The sequence below is a fragment of the Dromiciops gliroides genome, chromosome 1, assembly GCF_019393635.1.
Source record: "Dromiciops gliroides isolate mDroGli1 chromosome 1, mDroGli1.pri, whole genome shotgun sequence".
NCBI classification, from domain to species: domain Eukaryota; kingdom Metazoa; phylum Chordata; class Mammalia; order Microbiotheria; family Microbiotheriidae; genus Dromiciops; species Dromiciops gliroides.
In genome coordinates, this window is record NC_057861.1 from 669,198,573 (window position 1) to 669,212,978 (window position 14,406).

Genomic DNA, 14,406 nt, shown 5'->3' on the forward strand with positions numbered 1-14,406 from the left:
AGCCAGTTATACCAGACTAATTTTTTTCTACATGAAGTTACTAGAGTGGTAGATTGGGGGAATTTCACAGAGAATTCATATTGATTTCAACAAAGCATTTTACCAAGTCTCTTCTGATTTACTTGTGAATAAGGTGAGGAAACGCTGGATAAGTTGTAGTACAATTAAATAGCTACATAGCTGGTAGAACATTTGTATCCCCAAGCTGTTGATTCTTTGGATCAAGAGAGAGGTATGTTATGGTGTATTCCAAGGCTGACGTTAGTTTTGTTTTGTTAAGTGTTTTAGTCAATGTCTTAGATGAAAATTGTTCACTTGAGTCCTCCTCTATGTTTAATAATGGTGCAGAGGTGACTCTGAGTCCTTGAAGGATATATTAGAAAGGTTCCAACTCTGTCATGTTCTACCGAGCTGGGAAGGCTTTAAGTTTAGCTCAAAGATCGTCTTTGTAGCTATCATTCAAGGACCAGCTGACCTAAATTCAGACAGATTCCTTCCCAGAAGGTTGCCCAAGAAAAGAGAATTCTTTTTTTCAAGCACGGCCATTTATGGAGGTAAAGGAAGGGTGGTGATCTGTGCCGATGGAGGGGATGCCCACAACAATTAAGAAGTATTGTATGGCAAGCTTATTACAATGTGCAGATGACATAAAGCTAGGAGAGATAACCCAAAAGACAGAAGTGGGATGGAGTGAGACAGGCTGAAATGAATCCTCAGGAGGGTGACTGCGATGGCAAAGGGCCTGGAAGTAATTCCATATGAGAAGCAGTTGAAGGAATTGGGAATTTTTAACTTGGAAAAAAAGACTGAGAGGGCAGGGGGAGACCACAAATCTAAAATATCTGAACACTTGTTATATGAAGAGCTTTAGTCTGCTTGGTCCCAAAGGTAAGAATGAGGAGTAATAGTAGAAGTGACTGAGAAGTAGATTTTGGCTCAAAAAAGTTCAATTTCAAGAACATTTATTAAGTGCCTACTTCGTTCAAGGCATTGTGATAGACAGCCGAATGTCCTAAAAATTATAGCTGTCCTGAAATGGAGCAGTAGTGAGCCTTCACATCTCTGGAATTCTCCCAGCAGAACCTGGATGGCTATTGGTCAAAGAGATAGAAGCATTTCTGTTTTAGCAGGTGTTAATCTTGCTGATCCCTTGAGCTTCCTTCCAACTCTGAGAGTCTATGATTTTATGAAACAATTAGAGAACAGTGAAACAGCGAGGAATTAAAAGCTCAGACATATTACTGATAATAATTGCTGTGGAAATTATGAGAAATCCCAGAATAATTAGAGAAAAAAAATCATGTGGCTTGGAGCGGTCAAGGAAGGCTTCTTGGAGGAGGGCTTTGCTTTGGGAAGTTCGGATGACAGGGTATGCAGGATAGAATGTCAGGGGACAGATCAGGCAATGGGTCTTAAGCTGTGTCTGGAAGAATGAATGAGTCGGATAGATGGGAATGAGCAGATGAGTACATGGAAGGACGATAGGGAGTAGATTATTCTTATTGACAAGAGAATGAGTAAGACTAGAGGGCTTAAAAGTAGGTCTGTGACCAACTAGAGCTAGGGTTTAGCCAGTGATCAAGTTTAGGGGTCAGTCAGTTAGCAGGGCCAAGGGTCAGTCAATGGCCCGGGTTAGGGCTCAGCCTGGGACTGATGTTAAGTTTCTCTCTGTGACCAGAATTAGGAGCCAGTTGCTGACTAGGGCTGGGGCTCAAGCTGGAGCAAGGAAGCAAGTTTTCTCTTCCTGAGATAACTTGACTTGTCGAGGCATGGCCAATTTATGAATCTAATTTAGGATTTCTTTATTATTTATCCCTGGTTCTCTATTTCTATCCTGGTGCCCTGACTGCATCCCCACAACATACCAACCTGTGACCTGGGAGGAAGCTAGTCGCTGCCATGATTTAGAGTGTGGTTTGGGGGCTTTGAGTATCTTGGACCCTGGGATAGGGATACTCTGGTGTTTGTGTGTGTGTGTGTGTGTGTGTGTGTGTGTGAGAGAGAGAGAGAGAGAGAGAGAGAGAGAGAGAGAGAGAGAGAGAGAGAGAGAGAGAGAGACTGAATCGGGTTGGGGAAGGGTCAAAGTGAGTGGACTCCAGAGAGAGCTCCATTTATTAGGATCTTTGATTTGGAAGGAACGCCAGTGAGCATCTGGTTCAACTTGTACCCCTCTATAACACTCCTGGCAAATTCTCATCTAGCCTCTATTTGAAGAACTCCAGTGATGGGGAACTCATTACCTACCAAGGCAGTTAATTTCTTCCACTCTCTGGTGTTCATTCTCCTCTTCTGCAAAGTAAAGGGTTTGGACTGATGACTTCTAAGGTTCCATCCAGCACGTGCATACTGTCTTATGATTCTCTTGCAGTGACAATGCATTGGGGTTGGGGGCGGGGGGAGGACAGGGACAATATACAGGGCCTCCTTAGTCCTTCTTTTGTAAGGAGGCGAAACCTTGGAGAATGGAGGAGTCAGCAAGTGGAGCAAAATATGACCTATAGTCAGTCTGTTTCTTAGCCCTAAAACCTGGAAGCCTTGGCTGGATTTGAAAACAGGCAGGCTTCTGTCTACGAATATATAAATACTTGAGGGTTAAGCAAATATATCCAGACATTCAACGGGACCCTAGAGAAGGAGGTCCCTGCCAAGGCTTGTCCCAGCTCCAAATAACTCTCTAGAGTTGAGGACTTGCATTGCATAGTTAGGCTCTGGTTAGAGTGAGTCAGTTAGTCAGCATTTATTAAGTGCCTACTATGTACCAGGTACTGTGCTAATCACACACACACTGTGCCCCCCGGGGGCCCAAAGAAAGACAAAACAGGTCAGAGGGGGGAAGACTCTGTTCGAGACTGGCTGATGAAGTCCCTAGAGGAATGGAGTCTGAATTCAGCATGTCTCTAACTGGCTTGAGTCAGCACAAGTTAGTGGAAAGAGACAGGATCCTTTCCAGTTATGGGACTTCAAGCAATTCATTCCCCTTCTCCCTCGATTTCCTCTTCTACTAAACGGGGATGATCGTACTGGATTTCTTCCCTCTCAGACATATTGTAAGGAAAGTGGGTTGTAGAAATGTGGGTTACCATTATGATAATCAATGATTCTGTATACAATTAGCCACATATGTCCTGTTTGAAAATCTCAGTCAAGTCATTTTGTGGGCACAGTGGAATGAGGGCCGAATTTGGACTCCTAGGACCTGGGTTCAAATTCTAACTATTACTATTTGTGTGACATGGGGCAAGTAAATTTCTTAGCCTCTTTTGGCCTCCTTTGCAAGAGAGATTAGACTAAATGGCTTCTAAATCTTTCCAGCTCTCCATCCATGATCCTAGTGAATTTTTCCCTTGAGTATTTTTTTCTCACAATTCCCCCATTAGACAAAGAATGCCCTCCTTCCCTGTCTGATTCTCAGAATCCTCTTGCTTCAAGATTCAGTTCAGGGGTGAGGAGGCGCTCCTTTTCCAAAATACCTTGCCTTTTCTGTGTATGAGTTGCATTCCAGAATAGAATGTCAGCACCTTGAAGATGGGGACTGTAACCTTTCTGTTTCTGTCTCAGCTTTGTATCCCCACCAGATAGAGCGACTTGACCTTTAGAAGTGCCTAATAAATGTTTGACAAATTGAATTCCCCCTTCTGGGTCTCAGTTATTTTCCTTGTAAAACAAGGAGCTGGCTGAGGGGATGATCCAAGGTCCTTTTCTGTTCAAAAGTTCTAGTGTGGGTTCTAAAATTCTATTTTTGTTGTGAGGATCTGTCTACTACTGTGGGGGTGGGTGGGGGGAACACCCACCTCTCCACCTTTCCTCTTTCATTTCCGTACTGAAATTCCATCATTAGCTATTTATTGCTTGTGCTTGAGGCAGACTCTTCTCTCCTACCCCCTACGTCCTGGTAAAGATGCAATTATGTTACCTTGAAAGTGATACATTAACCTGTTAGCACCCACTGACCCATTAGCGGGAATTAGTTAAGCAAATTAGGCAAGTACAGACCCCTGAGGGGATGAAATGCAAGGCAGGTCAGTTTCTGAGAAGGGAAGGGAGGGTAATAATAATAATAATTGCAATTCACATAAGGTTCTAAGGAACCTACTTTCCTTACAACAACCCTGTAAAGGACGCAATTATCCCCATCTTACAGATGGGGAAACTGAGGTTTAGGGCAATGACTTGCTTAAGGTCACACAGCTAGTAGCTGCTAGACTCAGGACTAGAGTGCAGGTGCCCTGACAGATTTTTAGCAGGGCGCTCCTGAAAGAAACGGTACACTGAGGCAAAATGGATAACTCAACAGATAGAGGCCTACGAGCATTAAGGGGTCCAACGATCCTGGAAAATCTGTCCTTGGGGAACCATTATAAACATAACCATGTGTCCCTGCGCTATGTTGAACAGAATGGAACCGAACTGCATTTTTAACTTAATTGATTTTTTAATAGAATGGGATTGAATTTCTCTGTCTACCTCTGAGAGTGAATTGCCCACTCCCCTCTCCCCACCCCACTTCTGTCCTCCTTCTAGGGCTCAAAGCCAGGGCTTTGGGGATTAGAGACTGGAGGCCAAGGGAGGCTGGGGCTACTGGCTTAGAGCCAGCATGGGAGAATGGAGTGGAGGGAGAGAGTTTGGCTCTGGCTCCTTGCTGGCTCCACCATCCTCAGGCCCTGTGTGTAAGGCACCAGCCAAGGTACACAGGGCTGCCCCGAGCCAGGACCCAGCGTGAGTAGCAAACAGGAAAACCACTGGCTTTGCTCACTGGACTCCGCCGTCGTGTGCCCACCGACCCAAGTTGCTCACCTGCCCATCCCCTTGTCTCCCGGGATTCCACTCCTCCACCCCTTCCTGGAGGGGGAAAAGTTTGATTCCCTCATTCTGGAAGGGACCGATTGTGTACTGAGAGCTGGCCCTGGTCACAGACCGGTCCCTAATTCTAGTTGCAGACCGAACCCTAACCCTGGTTACAGCTTGAGCCTTAATCCTGGACAAAGGCCAAACACTGACCCTGGTTACAGAATGAGCTCTAAACCCTAGTCACATGCCTCAGATCCCTGGCAAGGATGGTATTTGCTGAGTGAGGAGTGAGCAGGGACTCGGGGGTGGGAGAGGGCTCGAAGCTCACACCCCTGCCCCCTCCTCACTTGAGTGATCTCTGTAGCTCTGTCCGGGCAGCTGGGACAGAGGGGAGCCTTCCTTATGATACACACGGGCCATTTTCTGAGTCTCCCTTTAGAAAGAGAGGAAGGAATAGAGAGGCAGGGATGAGCTAGAGCCAGAAGGGACGTGGAGATGATCTAGTCAACTCTCTCCTTTTACAGAGAAGGAAACTGAGGTCTAGAGAGGCTGTAAGTTACATGGGGAGTCAATGGCAGAGTCGAAACTCGAACCTAGGGCTCCACTATCCACTATCCAATTTTCTAAATTCCCATAATTTCTACCCCATCGCCAGTTCAAGGTCAGACCCACCCTCCCTGAACCATGGCAGTCAATTCCCTATTATCAGCATCAGTAGAGGGGAAAGGGGACCCCAGATCATTCAATATTGAGTGTAATCATCCCTGGAGTAGAGAATCCAAAGCACCAAATTTCATACCACCTCCCCGACAACAACATTAGAGTCTTCACACAACATATAATAAAGCAGAGTGTTCTCACTGATTTTGAAAGAGAGTTACCCTGCTAGGTCCACGTGCTCACAGATAAACCAAGATGCTTCCATAGGATGACCTCTGTCCATCCCTTTTGCCTTATTCTATCCATGCCAGAAGGAAGGAGAAATAATCTCCCTTGGGACACTGGGCCCTGGCCCCAGAAAGCCTGGCCAGGGGCCCTGCGCCTAGGACTTTCTCAACAATCCTCAAGGCTTAAATGGATCCCAACTCCCCAGACTCACCCACAGGCTGATGCACCAGCTCAGTGGGCTGGCACCTGGACTACCACCAGGATGGCTGTGCCCAGATTGGGGGGCAACAGGAGTTAACGATAAGCAGCAGCCTCCAAGGCACCCGGTCCTGCCTAGGAGGAGAGCAGGAGGAGGATGGGGATGGGTAGGGAGGAGGAAGAAGGGGGAGGGAGGGACAGGAGGGAATGGAGGAGAAGAAAGTCTGAGTCAGAGCTTTTAGAAAACACTAACACACACACACAACAATTTTAATTAACTTTTTGTGAAGCACCATATCTGCTGGGGAACTTTGCTCCCCTGACCAATGGTGTAGCACCAGGGCAAGGGTCAGTCTGGCACAGTGCCCAATGCATTCTTCTCCTCCCCCCTCTCTTCTTCTCTCTCCCCCCTCTCTCTCCTTCTCTCTCTCTCTCTCCTTCTCCCTCTCCCTCTCCTTCTTTCCCTCCCTCTCTCCCTCTCTCTCCCTCCCTCTCTCCCTCTCTTTCTCTCTCTCTCTCTCTCCCTCCCTCCCTTCCTCTCTCTCTTTCTCTCTCTCTCTCTCCCTCCCTCCCTTCCTCTCTCTCTTTCTCTCTCTCTCTCTCCTCCCTCTTTTTTCTCTCTTCCTTTGTCTGTTCCTTCTGTCTCTGTCTCTGTGTCTGTGTCTTTCTGTTCCTCTCTGTCTCTGTCTCTGGGTCTCTGTGAGTCTCTCTGTGTTTGTGTCTGTCTGTCTCTCTGCCTTTTTCTTCTCTTAACTCTTTCAAGTTTAGCAGCCATGGACTTTCTGCTTCTTCCTTTGTGTGTCTGCCCCCTGGCTCTCCAATTCGATTTGTCTTTGTGTATTTCTCTATCTGGCTCTGCCTTTCTCACACTCTGTAATTGTCTGTTTGCCTTGTGTGTCCCTCTCCCCCTACCTGGGCTATCTTTAAATTATTTGTTTAGTATTTTCTTTTCCCCAATTCCACGTAAAAACAATTTGCAACATTCATTTAAAAAAATTTGGAGTTCTAAATTCTCTGCCTCCATCGCCATTCCCCTCACTGAGAAGACAAGCGATGTCTTGATACCATCCTATTCTTTATATTCCCATTTTGTGTTCTGCTCATTATTGTTATCAGTGACTGGGATAAAGATAGAGATGTCCGGCTTATCAAATGACAAGTACTTGGGAATGATAACGAATCCGTTGGACAACACAGCCAGGATCCAAAAAGATATGAAAAGTTTGAACAATGATAACAATTTAACGGGATAAATGTAAATTCCTATACTTGGGATGTATAGGATAGTATAGGATGGGGGAGGAGTGCCAAGATAAGTTTATCTGAAAAAAAGATCTGGGGTTTCTGCTGTAAGCATGCTCAGTATGAGTAAGCAGTGTATCATTGCAGACAGAAATGCTAACTTAATCTTAGCATGTGTTAATAGAAATATAGTATACAGGGACAGCTAGGTGGTACAGTGGATAGAGCACCGGCCCTGGATTCAGGAGAACCTGAGTTCAAATTCGGCTTCAGACGTTTGACACATACTAGCTGTGTGACCCTGGGCAAGTCACTTAACCCCCATTGCCCTGCAAAAAAAAAGAAAGAAAAAAGAAATATAGTATACAGAATGATGGGGGTGATGGTCCCACTGTCCAGTACCCCAGTCAAATCCTATTTAGAATATTGTGTTTGGTTCTGAATGCCACATTTTAGGAAGGACATTGACAAACTGCAATGCTCCCTGGGGAAGCTTAGTCCTGGTGGGATCTCCTCCAAGAAGCTCTCCTGGAACTCACCAGGACCTGAGAACCACCGAAGAGAAAGAGCCAAGTTATACACTCTTCTTTGGGGGTAACGCGAGTCAGGTCCCTGGAAAGTCCATCAGTGGGTATTTGGTTACTAGGATGCTCTACTGATTTTCCTCTCCCCCTGGTGTTTCCTTGAATGTGACAGTCTGTTGAACTGGTATTTCCAGGCCTATAACTGGCAAATTCCATCCTTTTCCTCCCCTAATCATTGTGATTCCTAGTCTCCAGCTGCCTAAATAAAACCTTCCTTCCCCTTCCACTCCCTATTGAGCTTGGCACTCCCCCTCTGAACCTCACCTTCTCCCCCATTCTCCTACTCTTCAAGTCTTCCTGCACCTTACTCCCCAACAGTGTCTTTAGACACTGGCCTCCTCCATGTTCTACCACCAAGACACTCCATGTCCTGGCATTTTTCTAGCTACCCCCCAGACTTGAAATGTTCTCTTTACTCCTCTCTGACTATTGACCTTCCCTGCTTCCTTTAAGCATCAATGGAAATTCCACTGTCTACAAGAAGACTTCCCCAGCCCTTCTTAATTCTGGGGCTTTCCTTTTTTGCTTTTGTTTTTTTGTGAGGCAAAAAGTGACTTGCCCAGGGTCACACAGATAGTAAGTGTCAAGTGTCTGAGGCCAGATTTGAACTCAGGTCCTCTTGACTCCAGGGATGGTGCTCTATCCACTGGGCCACCTAGCCACCCCTGGGATTTTCCTTTTTTTTTCTGGGCAATGAGGGTTAAGTGACTTGCCCAAAGCCACACAGCTAGTAAGTGTCAAGTGTCTGAGGCCAGATTTGAACTCAGGTACTCCTGAATCCAGGGCCAGTGCTTTATCCACTGTGTCACCTAGAGACTTTCCTTTTAATAATTATTTCCTATTCATCCTGTATATAGCTTGCTTTGTTTATATGTGATCTTCCTTATTAGATTGTAAACTCCTTGAAGGCAGGGACTTTTTGTATCCCCAGTGCTTAGCATAGTTCTTGGTATATAGTAGGCACTTAATAAATGTTGATTGATTGGTTGATTGATTGCACCCTCTTGAGCTCCATTTTATCATGAACAAATTTCCTATGACATTTCCTATCCCATCCTTTTGCACTCATGGGATTCTGATGGTCCAGAAGACACTTTCATTGTCTACCCTTGGCAATACTGGTGTGCCTTTTTTTTCATAATCCCTAGCACACTGACCCTGGAAGGTGAGTCAACATATTCCTTTCTTTTTACTGCTACTTCTTCCCTTTCCTAATGCTCCCATCACCGAGCAATCCTTCTCTCCTTTGAAGTTCACTCCATTCATCTCTATTAGTCCATTGAGAGCCTTGTTGCCATCACCCATGGCTCTCTTTCTTTTCTTTTCTTTCTCAAGGAGTCAAGGCCTTGGTTCATTCAACTTTGTCCTTATAAGATGGGGCTTCAATGTGCAAACTGATGTCTCCTCAAAGACTCTAGCCCCCAAGTTCATTAACTTCCTCCAGTCCTATGATCTCTACCTTCATTCCACCTCAGCCCCAGCTAGGGATGCTCAACCCTCGATCTCACCATCACTAATGGTGATGTTACTTCTATGGAAGGAACTCTGAGATCCTTCTCCCTGCTCACAAACTTCTACCCTTCCATCTTGCCTTTTGCCTCAGTTGCTCCTAAACCTCTTCTTTGTGCTTGGCACGACTTCCAGTCATTCTATCTTTTCCTTCTCTATTATTAATCCATCACTCCTGCTCTGGCTGGACTTTCCTTCTTTCTCAGTCTTGAGCCTATACTTAACTGGTTCAACCATATATATTATCTTCCACCCCTTGAACCTCTTACCTTCTTGTCCTGCCATGGCTTATGATTTGCCAAACCCCAGCCACAAACTCCCATCATCTGCTTTTCCCTCTCCTATTCTAGGCACCTAGCACATAGTAAACTCTTATTAAACATTTGTTAAGTTAGATTAAACTTAGGTTGGTCAGGATGGAGAGGGGCCTGGAGAGTATGACATGTGAAGAGCCGTTGAAGGAATTTTGGATGTTTAACTTGAAGATGGGAAGACTTAGAAATATTTGAAGACTTCACCTATTTGAAAGCAGCTAGGTATCATGGTGGATGTAGCGCTGAACTTGGAATCATGAACACCTGAATTCAAATCTGGTCTCAGATACTTCCTAGCTGTGCGACCCTGTGCAAGTCACTAAACTTCTGTCTCAGTTTCCTTATCTGTAAAATGGAGATAATAATACCTCCCATGGTTGTTGTGAGCATCAAATGATGTATAAATACTAGTGATTATTGTTTTTGTAGGGGTTGCCAAGTACACAAGAGATTAGATTTGTTCCGCTTGTTCCCAAAGGTGGGAATATGAGTACTGGGTAGGAGTTGCAGAGAGAAAGATTTAGGTTTTATATGAGAAATAGTTTTTAATAATCAGAACTGTCCAAGAGGGGAATGGGATGCCTTTGTGAAGTAATGAGCAACATACCACTGGAGGTCTTCTATTGGGGACTGGATCACCGCTTGTTGGGGGAATATTGTAGGTGAGATTCCTGTTCTGGTATGAGTTAGGCTAGATGCCTTGCCAGTCCCTTCTAGCCTTGAATCTAGCTATCTAGAATATTGTGCTGAGCACCATAATTTAGGAAACTCAGATTATGGGACTATTTTTGGAACAAACAGAGCCTTTCTCTACTTATGGTAGAGGCTGGCCATGAGTGAAGGTCTCATGGCCTCACATCAAAGGATACAGAAAAGAATTAGGGAAGGGGAATATAAGGGAATGCTGGTGGTTGGTGAGATAGGTAAATCCTCTATAGGCCAGAATGAGACTGTCTGCAGATCATTATTTTTATAAAGGGAATGAAGAGGAGACACTGATTCTGCTCCTTAAATATTATGCACTGGGTGGTAGGCTTCCCCTGGACTTAGAAAGAGAAAGTTTGGGGAATCTGAGCCAGGCCTTGACTTGCCTCATTGTGGGGGGGGGGAGGGTGTCTTGTTGAATATGGGGGTGGGGATCATAGGGATTTAGAGTTGATAACATCTAATTTAATCCTTTGCTTTTCAGATGAGGAAAATGAGGCCAAAGGAGGGTAAGTACTCTGACCCAAGGCATCCATCTAAGAGATGGAAGAGCAAAGATTGAAAGGCACAGAGGCACGCCAAAATGTCAGAGCTGGAAGGTATGTGAGAGGCCAACCTATATTGGAACAAAGATCTCTATAACACAGCTGACTTGGTTTTCCAGCCTCTGTTTGAAGACCTGTGATGGGATTTTCACTGCCATTGAGATAATCTAGTCAACTCTAGGCTAGCTTTGATTGTTAGGATTGTTTTTCTTCCACCAAACCTAAATCTGCCTCTTTGCAACTTCCACCATTAGCTTCTCAATTCTACTTCTGGGGCCGTGTCTAATCAATTTTCTGCATGACTACCTTTAGAAAGTTGAATAAAACTGTAAGAGCCCTTCTAAGTCTTCTTTTTTTCCAGGTGAAACATCATTGGTTCTTTCCTTCCTTCCTTCCTTCCTTCCTTCCTTCCTTCCTTCCTTCCTTCCTTCCTTCCTTCCTTCCTTCCTTCCTTCCTTCCTTCCTTCCTTCCTTCCTTCCTTCCTTCCTTCCTTCCTTCCTTCCTTCCTTCCTTCCTTCCTTCCTTCCTTCCTTCCTTCCTTCCTTCCTTCCTTCCTTTCTTTCTTTCTTTCTTTCTTTCTTTCTTTCTTTCTTTCTTTCTTTCTTTCTTTCTTTCTTTCTTCATCTTTAGTTCTTTTAATCAGTCCTCATCTGGAATGATCTTTGAGTTCTTCACCATCTTGGTTGCCCTTCTCTTGATGAGGGCTCTAGATGCTCCAAAACTTATCAACATTCTTTGGAAAATGCTATGACTCACATCGAACATAATGTTCCAGAGCAGAGTACGATGGGTATCTTACTTCCTAGCCCTGGAAACTATGAATGTCAATATAAGCTAAGATCCTATTTTGGACACTGCCTATCAATGTAGGTTCTGTTAGCATTTTTATCTGTCTTATCACACTGGCAGTTCATGTTTTTAAGATAAACTCCTAGCTAATTAAGACTTCCCCATCTTATACCTGTGGTTGGACTTTTTTAACGGAATGAAAGACCCTACATTTATCCTTATTAAGTTTCATCTTCTTACACTCTGCCCAGTGTTTATTTTTTGTTTCCTGATTCTATCATCAAATGTATTAGCTATCTCTCCTGGTTTTCTATATCATGAATTATACAATTAATTGGGTAGATAGGTGGCACAGTGTAGAGAGTACAGGGCCTGTAGTCAGGAAGACCCATCTTCCTGAATTCAAATCTGGCTTTGGACACTAACTTGTTGTGTGACTCTGGGAAAGTCACTTAACCCTGTTTGCCTCAGTTTCCTCATCTGTAAAATGAGCTGGAGAAGGAAATGGCAAACCACTCCAGTCTCTTTGCCAAGAAAACTCCAAATGGGGTCATAAAGAGTTAGATGTGACTGAAATGACTCAGTGACAAGAACAACAAACACAATTAATTGTGTGAATTATTAAGTGCATCACCTATGCCTTTTCTAAGCCATTGACACTCATTCCATTACAAACTTACTTCCAAGTTGATATCAAACTGCCAAAAATGACTCTTTGGGTCTGTCCATTTAACAAGTTTTGAGCCTATTTACTATATGATTGTTTATAATTCCACTTTGCCCCATAAGAATAGCATGAGAAACTTTGCTCAAAATTTTAAAAAATCTGGGTAAGCTGTTCTCACAACATTCTATTGATCTGATAGCCTAGTACTTTGACTCTTGAGCATTTCAATGCATCTATGATACTGATGTGAGTACTTGCTTCAATGGTGCTATTTGCAATCCATTCATGCCCTCCCACCCTGTTCAACTTTTGTACAAGTCCTATAAATTCACAGCACAGGACAAGGACAATCTTCTAAACCTCTTGACATTATGTCAAGATGTCTCATAAGCAACTCACACACAACCTAAGAGGTAACTCATTATCTTCCATCCAAAACTCACCCCTTTTCCCAATTTTTCTATTTCTAATGAGGGCACCATGGCCCTTCCCGTCACCTTGCTTCAAAAAAGAGAGCCATTATCATTTTTTCATTCTCGCTCACACCCCACATCCAGTCAGTTATTGTCTTGCCAATTATACCTCCACAACATCTCCCATGTTGATGACCTTCTGTCTTTCGACACCTTCACCAACCTCGTTCAGGCCCTCACTTCCTCACATCTGGATCTTTACTATTTACTTCCAATGGCTCTCCCTGACTTAAGACCTTTCCCTCTTATCCATCTTCCGCCCAGCTGTCAAATGGATATTCCTCATGACTATGCCACTTCCTTACTCCAGGAGTTCCAGGGGCTTCCTATCACTTTTCAGACAGACTATGACTCTTTTCTTTGACATAGTCTGGCTCCACCTTATCTTCGGAGGCAAATTTCACATCCCCCCTTTTCCTCTACATTCCAGTCAAATAGTCCTATTTGCTGTTCCCTGCACATAGAATGACATATTTTACTTCTATACTTTTGTTCAGACTGTTCCCCAGATCTGGAATAAGTCGCTCTTCTCACGGCTGCTTCTTGAAATTTCTAGCCTTTTTCAGGACTCAGCTCAGTGGCTATAACTTACATGGGGCTTTCTCTGGATGACTGCTTCCCCTCCCCTTTCCTTCCCCCTCCCCCAGAGTGCTGTTCTTCCTCCTGCTTTGCCTTTTTTTATATATTTTGTGTTAACTTTTATCTGTACATGCTATTTCTCTCCAGTAGCATGTGGAGTCCTCGAAAACAGGGACTATTTTGGTTTTACTTCTTTATCTTTAATGTCTAGCATATAGTAGGCACTTAATAAATGCTTGTTGAAATGAGTTGAATGATGTAGGTCATCAGTACCTACATTTTGGACAGATATTGCAGATGGATAATGGATTGGGCCAAGAATTGAATAGGACGCATAGAACAGACTGGTTTGTATCAGGGAAACTGAAGAGTGCTTTTTTAATCTTCCCAAGTCTCTCTCTGAAATAAAGGCGCATCATTAAAAAAAAAAATCATCAATATTCTTCCAGGGCTGTTGCATGGCTACAAGTCTTGTAACACAACAGTCTCTGAAGAGTTAAAGTTATGAGTCTCCCAAAGGGCAATGGTGGGACACAGTGAGCAAAAATAGTTTGCCTCTTACTACCAACAAAGAATGGTAGCTTTGAAGTGACATAAAGGGTATCATCAAAGAGATTAGGGTCATATTAAAGATCATACTATAAAAATATTAGAAGAGAAACAGATCATAGACCTCTCACAGCTATGGGTAGGAGTTGTATTCTTCACCAAACAAAAGATAGAAGCAATTTCAAAAAAATAGAATCACTTTGATTACTTGAAACTGAAAAACATTCTGTAAGACAACATGAAAGCATCTAGGATAAGAAGGGAAGTGATTGAATGGGGGGAAAATCTTTGTATCAAATTTCCCTGGTAAGGGTTTGGTATCCAAGATACACACATATGCACACATATATGGATGTATGCATGCATGCATGTGTGCATGTATATATGTACTATACATATTTATTCGTTGTATATTCAATGAATAAATATGTGTAAGACTAATAGCCATTCCCCTATAGACAAATGGTCAAAGGATATGAACAAATATTCTCAAAAGAAGTGCAAGGTATTTACACTCACATGAAAGAATGCTCCAAATCACTATTATTATGAGAAATAAAAATCAAAACAACCCT